This window comes from Sinohyriopsis cumingii, chromosome 15 (assembly GCF_028554795.1).
Source record: "Sinohyriopsis cumingii isolate HCF-2022 chromosome 15, ASM2855479v2, whole genome shotgun sequence".
Classification (NCBI taxonomy): domain Eukaryota; kingdom Metazoa; phylum Mollusca; class Bivalvia; order Unionida; family Unionidae; genus Sinohyriopsis; species Sinohyriopsis cumingii.
The window spans coordinates 68192997-68205422 of record NC_142975.1 but is presented as its reverse complement, the minus strand read 5'-3'; the positions used below and the strand labels follow the sequence as shown (position 1 = coordinate 68205422).

The window sequence follows — 12426 nt, the reverse complement described above, 5'->3', positions numbered from 1 at the left end:
ATGTGTTTTCTGAGTAGACCATAGTACATCAGCCCTTTATTCTGTCAATGCACCTTTGCAATGCTAGAATACTGCTTTCATTCCTAGAGTGCTGAAGTGGATGGGCAGTTCACACCAAGTCTAAGAACCCTGGAGAATTATGCCCTTTGGCTTTAAGTGAGCAACCCAACTGCAAACTGACACATCATTGAATAGATATGAGTGGAGAGCGGGTGCATGCAAAGGGAACCCCCACCAGGAATCTGTCTCAATTCATCCACCAAAGCAAACAGTGGTGAAAATCCGGTCCTAGATCAGGGTTGATATAGAACCTCTGTGTGGTTTCCACCTTGCAAGAAGGAGCAATTGTAGATGCATATGGAGACATCCTAAGAAACCAATCAGCAGTGCCATTTCAAGGTTTTGAGTATGGAAAGATAAAGGCGAGCAGATAACAGGGTTATGGTCATAGTATCTCTAGGAGAGCCATGATTCAGAGGAACCCATACTAAGTTGGTTTGTGAGGAAGTAGATCCCCATATAAACAAAGTCTGAAGTTGGAACAAGTTCCGACTACTCAAAGTTGGGCAAGAGATTCAAATGAATTATGACAAAGAGCTGAACAGATCCTGATGAAGGGACTAAACTTAGACACTGTCAATCAGCCAGTCTTCAAAATACTGGAAAATTGATGTTCTCAGTATTGAGAGGTAAGCCGCTACCACTCCCATGATATGGGTGAAGACTCTGGGTATGGAGGAGATTCTGAACAGCAGATCCAGGAAATGAAAACTTTCTGGTTTAGCAAAAACTGAGATATTTGTGATGTGGAGGGAAAAAATCAGGATGTGCATGTCACTGTCTGGAAGATCAATGGAGACAGCTCAAAAGAACTGATAAAGAGCATTCTGGATTGAGGGGGTTTTCTCCATCTTGAAGGATTCCTGCAAGAAAAAGTGGTTGAGTGGGAAGAGATCAATTATGATTAAACATTTCCCACGTTTTTTGGTGACCAGGAAGATTATAGGAGGGAGACTGATCATTCATCACCCTCTTGACTGCCTCCTTCTGCAAAAGGGTGTGCACCTCTTCGTTCAATTCATCAGACTGAATTATGGAATGAAAATGAGAGTCCTTGAGAGTGGGAGATGTTCTCGAACTGGAGTCAATAGCCCTCATTATGATGTAGAGGACCCACCCAACATCTATGATGCTTGACCATGTCTGAGAAGAGACCTAGGAAAGCACCCACTGGGATTTGTGCGAAGTTGATAAATGGCAGGAAAGGGTTTAACTGCTAAGTCTGTCCATCCCGCCTTTACTTTGGTACGAAAGGAATGAGGGTTACAGAACTTCCTATTGAACCTGTGGCAACCTGGGCGCAGTCAACCTGATGATTGAGAATGTGGTCTAGCAGGAGTTTGGGGACTGAACTAGGGTTGTGCCTGATTACAAATTCTGCAGATGGCCCCTTTGGGCGATTTGCCTGATCTCACTTCCTGGTTGAATAGGATGGACCAGGAGTGAAGATGAAAGATCAATGTTGGTGATCCAGCAAGTCTTGAGAAGCCATGGTAGGAATGAAGCTCCAAGGAGAGTTTCGGTTTCTATAGGACCAGCCTTTAGAAGGTCTGTAATGTGGTTACATAAGACCTTCAATGAGTCCAATGCAGTGTCATGGCAGATGTGCAGAGAGTCTGCTGAAAATGCCATGGCAACAAAGTCCATGCCAAGATGTCTGGCTACAGTATCCAGTAGGCATTGTAAAGAGGCTGGATTCAAAGAGACCTCTCTATGCATACCAAAGGAAGTAGCTGTGAATAGGTTAGCATGTGAAGTAATGGTTACATGTAACCAGTTTTCTGCTCCATGGCATCAATTGTTTTGATGGGAAGGCATGCCAAGCCTCCTGTAGAAATACCCACTTTGGCTGCATCAGTGTCCAAAGAGGGAGGTTTCATAAGCCACTTTGGGGAATGTACCCAGTAACTGGGAAAAGAAATTATGGGTCTCAACACTGAGGGAGGAATAGACTACCCTCTATGGCCTTACAAAAACTGCCATGATATTATCCTCAATCGTGGAAGAATGTGGAAGAAGTAAGAGGGATGGTTGAGTTGTTACTCTGGAGATCTTTTCCAATATGAAATGGATCCTTTGAACTGTGTGCCTAATGGTTGGGGGCACAAGTCCAGGGGTAATACCTCAATAATCGCCTAACAAAAGGACCAGACTTCTTCCCCATCCATCCAAGATGAAGGGGTGGGCCTGAAAGAAGGTGTCACTGCCACAGCGTGTCTTGAACTCACTGGAGTCAACAAGGATAAAGAATGCATCATCATCATTATAGTTGGAGAGTGGCTGGGCATCACTATGTCCCTTTAGAACTTTTCTTTATTATGTGTCTTGTGATTCTCACACATGTTCAGCATTTTCTGAACAGTGCTCAGGAATATATCTGAAATTCTGTTACAGCAAAGTAATATTCAACTCTCTTTGATTAGCAAAGATAACAAATACTTATAGATGCACATTTTTTAAATCATAAACATGAGTAGGTTTTGTTTGACGAAATTAATATCAATTTCCTCCTGTCTGCATTTTAGTAGGCTCAGCATGTTTTGTGTGCAATTCAATTAAAACACTGAAATGGCATAAAATCCAAGGATTAATCACAAAAACAATGTTTCTTTGGCAAACATCTAGAAAATAAAAATATCAGATGAAGGGTGATATAAACATGTACTTGTTGTATCAGGTTCGAAAAAATAAATCCAACAGAAAACTATATGGCATGGTATTAACAATTGGAATATTTTAAGACAGGAAGGAAACAAAAATCTTTATTGCGAAATAAATTAAAAAGGAAACTCTCTTTATAAATTCACCATGTTTTTAACCCATATAATTTTATCAAAACAGCTTTGAACATAAAAAGGGCTCCTGGTGGTCCAGTGGTCTAAGTTGCTCATTGTTAATGATCATCTGCATCTCACCTCTCTATATGGGTTTGAGTCTCCGGTTTGCCAATGTGGCTATGTGAGAAAGCTTGCCAATTGCTTCCCATTGAACTTGAAAATACCAGTGAGCAAGCAGTCTCCTCATTTAAAACTTAAAACTGAAGATAACAATATTATAGTAAAAGTCATACAGGTCATGCAGGCATTCACAACAGACTATTACAGTAATGGGTATCATTTGTTAGAATTTGATTGCACATACCCTTAAATGGCAATTATTAACTTTATTTGGATCCTCATACATCCAAATTCCTTTGGGATGCCATTATTTACATGCCGCGAGAAATGTATATGGATATAAATCAATGCTAAAGCAAATGGACATTTTTGAGGTTAATTTTTAGGTGTGATCCAATATAAACAAGATTGAATGTCACAAGCTGTGATGTCACCATGGAAGCGGTGTGCACTGAAAACAAATAATACTACCCTTTTATTTCTTATGACAGACCTGATGTTCTCTTTCTTGACGAAGATTAGTACATAACTACTATTGTAAAAGTTTGTAGTGATCAATAATTTTCATCTGAAAGTTTTTGGATGGCATTTAAGGTGCAGAGCATTAAACATTCATGACTGAACAGGCTTTGGTGAAACTAAAATTAGTATTAAATTTTAGAACAATTGAAATTTATTTTGATTTGAGTAAATGTGCATACATGACCTGTATGACTTTCACTATATGGACAGCTTGGTGACAACAGTTAGAAATTATAAATCAATCAATGAAATGAGTAAGTTTTGTGCTATATAATAGACTCCTATGATATGAGTTCTATGGTATTGCTGTATTTGAAGTTTTCTATATTTTTCAGCAAAGCACCACCTATTCTGTGCTTATGTTAAATACACTCTTATAATTACCAAAATTATTACTTCTGCATCACAAGTTTATTTTGGGAAAGTGTCAGGACTGCTGGCAAGTATACTATTTTAAAAATGCATACATCAGGTTTGTAAATAGAATCTATATCTTCTTAAAATCAATGTCACTGTAACAAATCAGTTAACCAGTCTGTTGTCTGATAACGCACAATGATGTTATGCAAGAGTCAGATCACATAATTATCATATTTGTCAAGAAGCAAGAGATCGAATCTATAGTAGCATATAAGAATCAAAATGTGAAATATGTTACTGTTGTTTTCCGGTGGCTTTCGCAACTGACAGATGTTGACTTTAAAACTTTGTTGTACACACATTTCATTACTTTTCATTGGATGAACTGGAGTTCAGGTTAAGCAGTCTGTGGTCGACATGTACCTTCATACTCCTGTTGGAGGGCCCAATCTCAGCATCAATCCCATTACCACTCCCCCATCAAGTGGTTACAGATGCTTCGTTTTAATTTTCTCATTTAAGTTTCTGTTTTTGGAGGACACAGGTAGCAAAATGAAGACCATGGAAGTAGCATTCATTTTTCAAATTGATTTACACTTTGTGCAACATATACCACCATGTTGACTTTTTTGCACAACAACACATCATTTCTGTAAACACTGATTCAATGTGTTATTTTAACCAACAAATTTGTATCAAGAAAGAATGATTGTCCTTTCATTCAAGTAAGTAATATTCATGAAGTGTGAAACAAATATCCCACATTTCCATTCTGAATGCATAAAAAAATATGAATTCCAAATGTTAACATGAACACACAACACTTGACCTTCTTGAACTTGTAACACATTGTGTAAAATATACTGTCCCATTTATAAAAACCTATTTATTATTTATCTTTTAGACTCATACAAATAAATACAGTATTTAAATGACAGAAATGTTTACCTTCGAACAATACTGCATCTTAATCCAAGTTTCTAATTTTGCAAGAAGCTGTCCCACACACACTTTATCTTCTGTTAACCAACTTGTCAACTTATCACTCAAACAAGATTGTCCAAGAAATTCTCTGACATATAGTCTGTTTCAAAATTTTTTAGTAATTTCTTTTTCTCCATAAACGAGACGCAAATGCTGACAGAAAGGCTCATAGCCCAATACAATACATTATGTTTTCAACACCATGTGCATATAGGCCAACATATCCTGAGTCATTAGAACACAGGGTTAGTGTTTCATGTGTACAGATATAATATTATTTTGAACAGGATGTTCTGATGACAAAAGCCACTTTTCAAACCGTAAACATTGTAGTATTTTATTTTTCTCAATTGGTCAAATTCAGCATGCGTTTTGTGCCAATATTGGTGATGGAAACTTTACATGTGCAGAAAAGCCAGACTGCGGTATACATCAAGTTCTCAACATTGGGACAAGTATATGCCATTCTACAGATATTCTTACTGTGATATCAGAAGAACTCCCCTTGCACAACCTGGAATCTACTATTCCGAGTTTACTCTGACCCATGTCAACCCATGTTTGATATCTGGACATTTATGTTGGGGTGTAGGGTCAGAGTCCGTTCCCCATCGAAAAGTTGGAATTCGCCAACACCATTTGACCAGGATCTGGTCACGTGACTACGCAACTCTTGCAACCTACATGTCAATGACATCAGAGGTCATACAGTCATGTGATATCAACAGTACACCATTTTGTGTCGCTGTAGGAAAAGAAATTGAAGATATAAATGAAAGTCGCAAAATTTTTATAGAAAAATGAAAATAAACCATAAACTTCTCAAAATATTTATTCTGAAAACAGCAACCAAAAATTTGTAAATGTTGCAGCAATTTGAAGAAAACCAGATTAACTACGCTGAGAGCACGTGTCTATGTGGTAGCCACGTGACACCAATAAACACATCGTACTTCTTGAAAATAGTTTTCTCTACCCTGCCGTGAGACCGACAGGTTTCTGGTTGTTGTTCTCAGAATAAATATGTTAAGAATTAAGTGTGCACTATATTCATTTACAAACATTAAGTGACTAATACATAATATTTCCAAATTATATGTACAACTTTGGAAATTTGTTTATTGTCAATATCACATGACTATATGACCTCTGATGTCACTGACATGTAGGTTGCGAGATATGTATAGTCATGTGACTCGGAATGCAAATGGCCAGATCCAGGTCAAATTTCAGCAACAATGTACTTTGCCTTGTCTGTCAGCAGATTAACGACATGAGCTATGCTCATGATTTTTTAGAAAATAAATCATACTCCTATCGATTTCATGCAGGTATATCTCAATGAAAGGTTGTTCAAGTTTCTGGGCCAGCTAGTAAGTGGCTACCCCATGCCGACACTAAATGGTGTCGGCACATTCCAACTTTTCGATAGGGAATGGACTCTGACCCTACACTCCAACATAAATGTCCAAATATCAAAGATGGGGTCACAAGGGTCAGAGGAAACTCAGACTAGGAATCCACATGGCATTTTTGTGAGGATTGTTTCCCACAATCATCTGATTTAAATTAGAAATTAAATGTATTTTTAATAAATAGCAAAGAACTATAAATATTCATACGCTTGTAGTATCTTGAAGGTAAGTGTCTTTATTTACTTGTTTGCCAATCACTACTGCTTAGAGACCAATTCTTGCCACATACCAATTGTCGCCATAGTAATAATAACTCGCTACCGCATGCTAAGTTTTGCTTCCTGTTTAGAAAAAAAGATTAACTTAAGCAAGCAAAAATAAGCGAAAATAAGCATTAGGTAAGTCGATTAAGTAAAGAAAATAACAAAAATCCCCACTTTAGCCCCTTATGCCTCCATTTACTGATGTGGGGAGTCACATGGTACAATTAGCATACAAAGGCCAACAAGAACAACATCATAAAACCATACCTTGATGTAGGCCACTGCTTTTACAGCAGACGCTGTAAATGTGAATTATACAACATTTCCACAATGAAGCATCCTCAGTTAAGCGTTTTCCTTTTCCACACTCATCCAAAAATACAACAAATAGCATGGCCGCAGCAGTGATCTCTAATTAATTTATTATCAGATCTTGTTAACACAATTCCACTAGCATTCATGGCATCTCCGGGCTCCATATTTTACTTACAAAGAAAGGTCAAGGGCCAATAGCCAGGGAGCATTATTTTATTTCTCCCAAAATGGGGAAACAACTCTTTTAGAAAATATTACAATGAAAAACAACTGTTACCCTTCTATGGAACCATGTGCACCATTACTATCAACACGAAAGCAACTATCAATTATTCCAGGCCATATCAATTAATTTCTAAACTAGTAATATTAAATAATTATTATTTTTGGACAATTAAAAAATAACCAACCTCCTAATTCGAATTTAATGCATGTTTTATTTATCCTTCTTTTGGTTATCAAAAATGTATATGAAACAGCTATGGAAAAAAAAAGTCAGCTGACAAATAATCCTTAGTCCACATATTAAGGTGTCTAGGTGTTTTCCACTGCACATTATTTTATTTATTGGATTTTACTTTGAGATGTGTTACGTTTTTGTGCATCATTATACTTCACTGTCACAATTTTAATAATTCATGAGAAAGAGAAATGATGATTTTTCTCAAATAAATCAACATAAGCAACCTGAAAACTGTCAAGAAAAATAACATCTTTCTGGTGAATGTTACGTACAACAGTGAAGACAAGAAATAAATGACACAATTTTTATAAGCAATGCCAAAAAGGATTAGAACAGAAGAACTTCAATCTGCTGTGTCATCTGTAAAGCAGAAAAGGCTCACAATTTCACAAGCATCTAGGGAAAGCCAAGTTCCTAGAAAAACTGTAGAAGACCATGTCAAGGGGAAGGTGCAAGAAAAGGCCCCTGGAAGATATCTGATGTTAAAAACAAATGAAGAATCGTCCATGGTCAATTATATGAAGTATTTGGCACAACAAGGTTTTCCATTGACCAGAAAAATTACCAGCCTATAAGTAATTACCATCATGAAGCAAAATGGGCGCCATCATCTATTTAATATGAATATAGGTCCCAGCAACAAAAGGTTCCGAAACATTTTTAAAAGACATCCTAAACTATCAAAGAAACATGCTGATCCACAGGACGGAGGCAGGAACAGGATTTCAAATGTGAATGTGGTGTATCAATACTTCACTCTTCTTGAAGACATGCTACACAGATTAGGATTCAACAACAAAGCAGATCAGATTTTCAACTACGATGAAACAAGGTTTAGTGGAAAAGAAAAAAGTAGTCTGAGAAAGTTATTGGTATCAAAGGCCAACACAGTTACCAACAACCTGTCACAACATCTGGTTACATTACTGTGCATTTATGCATATCTACAAGTGGAAAAATCATTCCATCCTTTTTGATTTTTGAAAGATGCTTACCCCATTTGGCTTATAAGGAAGGTGTTCCAGGTTTCTGGTTATTTTGATACTTTGCTAATGTGTATATTGATGGAACACTCATCAGTCATAGGTTTAAAGAAAATTCTTTTACGTCATTGTGGATCAGCAAGACCAGTACCACTTATCATGGACAACCATGACAGCCACATAAGCCTAGATGTCATCAAGCTTGCACCAGAGAATCAAATTGAATTATTGGGTTTGCCACCACACACAATCCACATTCTACAACCATTGGATGTGCAAATCATTGGTCCACTGAAAGCAAAATTCACCTCAATTGCATTTAACCTTAATTACATTAACAAGAACCAAATATTAAATAAAGCCAAGTTTCCAACATTGCTGTCTTATGCCCTTGATCAGTTTTCCACTTAACAGGTCAAAGAAGCCTTTAAAATAAACTCAGGTATTCACCCAAGGAATCCTGACGCTTAATGGACGAGACATAGCTTGTCAATAGCCATTGAAACTGGTGATTTGTCAGCCTGTTCCATCATGTGAACCATCCACATCAGCAAAACCATCATCTGATCAGCAAAACCATCATCGGATGAAGAATTACGGGCATCAAAATCAGTCTGTTCAACATGTGGAAGTTACATTGGAGTAAATCCTTTGGTAGCAGAAGGCCATATACCTCAACACTTATCTAACATTTTCCCAGTAGTGCCTGGCTGCAAGTTAGCAGAGCAAAACTGGTGTTACATTCAAGAGTACTAACATGTGACGATTTTTACAGTAAGTTAGAGGAAAAGGCATTGCAGAGGATAAGAAAAAGCAAGAACTGAAAGTACGTATGAAGGACAGATTAGAGGAGAAAGCACAGCTGAAAGAGAATAAAGAGGAGAATATATCAAGAAAATGTTTGGAAGGGAAGAAAAAGAAATCTAGCTCTGATTTAAATATATGTGGTTTGTGTAAGTCTTCTGATCCACCAGTGGAAGAGTCTGATGATGATAATGTTGAAGATGAGGCTAAGGATATATTCTGGGTTCACAGTGGCAAGTGTCCACATTGGTACCACCAGTCCTGTGTAAAGCTGTACCAATTAATCAGCCATACTCATAATCAGGCCGATTATTAGAACAATCGGTATAATCGGTATTTGCAGAAATAATCGGTGCCAATGTACACAAATTTCCAAAATATAAATTGATTCATAATATTCATCTTGACATGGCTTGAATTTTAAATCAGAATTAAATAGTGGAAATTAAGAAATAAACATTTGATTTAGGGGTTAATTGAAAGACAACATATTCTTCAAAGTAAATACTTTTTAACACACTTGTTGTAAACTACCGCTAATTGTCTGCTCACAACAAATTATCAATACCATTCGTGCACTCAGCCCAATCACAGCAGCCAAGTAGCCAATAAGGTGTCATGTGGCTGTTGAACTTCCAGCATACACAAATTTAGCAGATAGCTAGGCAGATTAGATAGCAAACTTTCCAACTACTACAAAACTATGACTCTCTATAGTTAATATGTTCTTTAGCCAGTCCTGTAATGCTGCTTATTAATGAATAGCATTAACATGCTGAAGCAGCTGAACACTGACATACAAATATTATGCTGCATTGATATTGGCATGCCAGTGCCAGCGAGGTTACCCCTGGATACCCCTGCTGCTGAGCTGCTTCAGCGCACGACTCACAGTGTGGTGTATGCATCCATCCAGCCATGTGGACAACTTAGTAGTAACTTACTTGATTTAAAACATTATTTCAAGAGCGTGAATCGATTGGATTATTAATACTGACTAGCAATTGTACACTATTAAATATACTACCATGCATATGCATAATGTCAAACTTGAAACACTCAAGTTTAGTCTGGAATTACTTCAAAGTAAATGCAGTCGACGAGTCCAAAGCAAATTGCACACTTTGTAAAGCATGCATTTCCAGAGGTAGAAAGGTTTCTAAAAACTACACAACATCAAATCCTGTCCAGCACTTGTGCTGCATGCATATCATCGAACATGGCCTGTTTCTGGCAGATAAAAACAGAAAAGGATGCTGTGCAATTAACCTCAGCAGTTGCTGCAACTCCTCATACTCTGACTATTGATGCCATGCTGGACCGAAAGCAGCCAATTGCATTTGATGACCCGAGAGCTATTAGTTGGCACAAAGCTATTGCTAATTTCATGGCAGTAGATGTGCAACCATTTTCTGTTGACATTGGATTTCGACGTCTGATGGCCAAGGCAGAACCACACTATAAAATTCCAAGTTGGAAGTATTTTTCCACATCTTTGATACTTGACATGCATAAGGCAATACAAAGCAAGGTGCATTATTTAGTTTCTGCCCAATATGACCTTAGTTTGACCTCTGATGCATGGTCAGACCCATCCATTGGCATAGCTTTGTCAAGTCTTGCGGCACACGGGCTGACAGAAGACTTCAGTGGAAACAGGTGATTTTATCAGCAATGCCTCTCAGTGAATCACACACAGGAGAATAGTCGGCAAGTTCTGGCGCCGTGATATGCTGACATCACTCAAGCAAACTGGACAAATTATGTGAGGAATACAACATTCCCAAAACTCATATCCATGTTCTTCTGCATGACGGAGGTGCAAACATGGTTAAAGCAATGCGTCTGGCTGAAATCGACAGCATCAGCTGTTTTGCACATATGCTGAAGCTCGTTGTCAGTTATGGCATTCTGTCACAATGAGCTGTCAAAGATGTTCTGGTGATCTCGCGATCCATAGTCAGCAAGTTCTGGCACTCCATCCTGGCACAACAGCAGCTCGAACAGCAGCAGAAAGATTTGGTGTTGCCCATAAGAAACTCATCCCGAATGTCCAGACACGCTGGAATTCTACATAAAATATGTTGGTTTCATTATATGAAAATAAAAACAAGTCATGGGGGCTTATGCTACTCTCTATGACCTACATAGACTGACAGCCCAACAGTGGTATTGTGGACACGTTAGGCCCATTCGCGGACATTACCAAGGAAGTAAGTGATAGCCAAACATCAGGATCTGTCATTCTTCCTATGCTGAAAATGCTCCCAATGTTGCTGGCTCAAGAGCATGAAGCGAGTCAAGATATTCAGACAATGCACCATGATATGTTGACATTAATCAGCACACGCTTTGCTGATGTTGCCAACAACAAGAAGCTTGTCCTGGCCACCATCTTGGATCCATGATTCAAATGCCACCTATTCAGCGAAGAATTACTTGTGACCAGATCCAAATTAGGGCTTAGAGCAGAATGCATGATAGTTGCATCAGTTGACAAGCAGGAGGAACCCCGACCAAAATTAGAAAAACTGAAACTGAAACAAACGCCACTGGACCATCAATGTTGCATCTCTTGGATTTGTTTTCTGTGGCTGTGACAAACCTGTCCGTACCATCAACAAAACAACCCACATGTATGACATTGTAGACATGATGCTTGAATTGTATCTGGCCAGCCCTCTGTTGTCAAGAGAAGAAGACATACATGGCTGGTGGAACGCTCACAGGTTTCAGTTCCCCTACTTGGCCAAATTAGCTAGACACTATTTGTCTTCACCAGCTTCAAGCATTCCAAGTAAGCAGCTGTTTAGTGGTGCAGGCCAGATTTTTTTTGGATTGTCGTTCATCGTTACATGGTGAGAAGGGAGAAATGTTATTGTTGCTTAAATACAACCTACCTCAACTAGGCCTACCTCAACTAGGCTTTCACTATTAGATGCAGCCAGCGTACAGTGACATCTAACTTTAGTCTTAAAGCATGCGTATTATTAATTTTAGTAGCATTTTTAGTAATTTATTGAAATCTAGTAATGGCGACTGCATCACTGAATGTAAGTTAAATGAGTAGCTTAATACATTTTCATTCATTTATATCTTGAATTGGCATGTCATACGTTTTATCAGTGTTAGTTTTAAAGCTTTTCAAGTTTAATGTTTGTGTCATCAATGTTTTCTATAAATAGCAATGTACTTCTTATCCACTTTCTTTTTGTTTTTGTATAGAAGTTCAAATTCACTTGCCGCATAAACAACCTTATTATAACTCACACGGAAAAATACATCCTTGCATTAGACTAACAGGTTTATGTTTCTGAACCAGTCATTGTTATAAAACAAATGATAATGAAATAATCGGTC

At 37.9% G+C, this 12426-nt stretch overlaps 1 protein-coding gene across 3 annotated transcripts in view; it reads right to left on the bottom strand.

Annotated features, from left to right (window-relative positions):
• The window catches only part of LOC149782009 (uncharacterized), a 158920-nt gene that overhangs the window by 132534 nt on the left and 13960 nt on the right, over positions 1 to 12426 (bottom strand). The window contains exon 1 of one of the 3 annotated variants that reach the window (XM_089933412.1): positions 4788 to 5025. The exons of the other annotated variants lie outside the window; for them this stretch is intronic. The gene's annotated coding sequence lies outside the window, so the exon portion shown is untranslated. Of the gene's footprint in view, positions 1 to 4787; positions 5026 to 12426 lie in introns of those variants that run through there. 3 annotated transcript variants of the gene reach the window in all.